Source organism: Calidris pugnax, unplaced genomic scaffold (assembly GCF_001431845.1).
Source record: "Calidris pugnax isolate Ruff unplaced genomic scaffold, ASM143184v1 scaffold961, whole genome shotgun sequence".
NCBI classification, from domain to species: domain Eukaryota; kingdom Metazoa; phylum Chordata; class Aves; order Charadriiformes; family Scolopacidae; genus Calidris; species Calidris pugnax.
Genome location: NW_015091591.1, coordinates 6,918 through 7,280, shown reverse-complemented (window position 1 = coordinate 7,280; position 363 = coordinate 6,918).

Below are 363 nucleotides of genomic sequence, written 5' to 3'. Positions count from 1 at the left end.
GGAGGGGATAAAGAAGAGGAAGAGTGAGAATGAGTTGTTGCATGGGCAGTAGGATGTGTAGGTCTCGATCTAGCAGGGCCCACAGGTGTTCCAGAGCTTCTTGCTGGAGCGGGGCAAGACACAAGGGCTGCAGGCAGGAGCAGCGTAGGCTCTGCCAAAGGTGCAGAGGCCCCCTGAGCCCTGGGTGGCACCGGCACCATAGAGACCCCCCAGACCCAGGTTGCCCTCAAAGGCGGGTGCTCCAGAGGAGCCCACCACGGCTTGCTGGGGGAAGGAGGTGAGGATGGGTCCGGGGAAGGTGACCACGACGGGGGGTGGCTGGATGAAGGCCGTGGAGTCGGGGCACTGGCGGGGGCACACGGC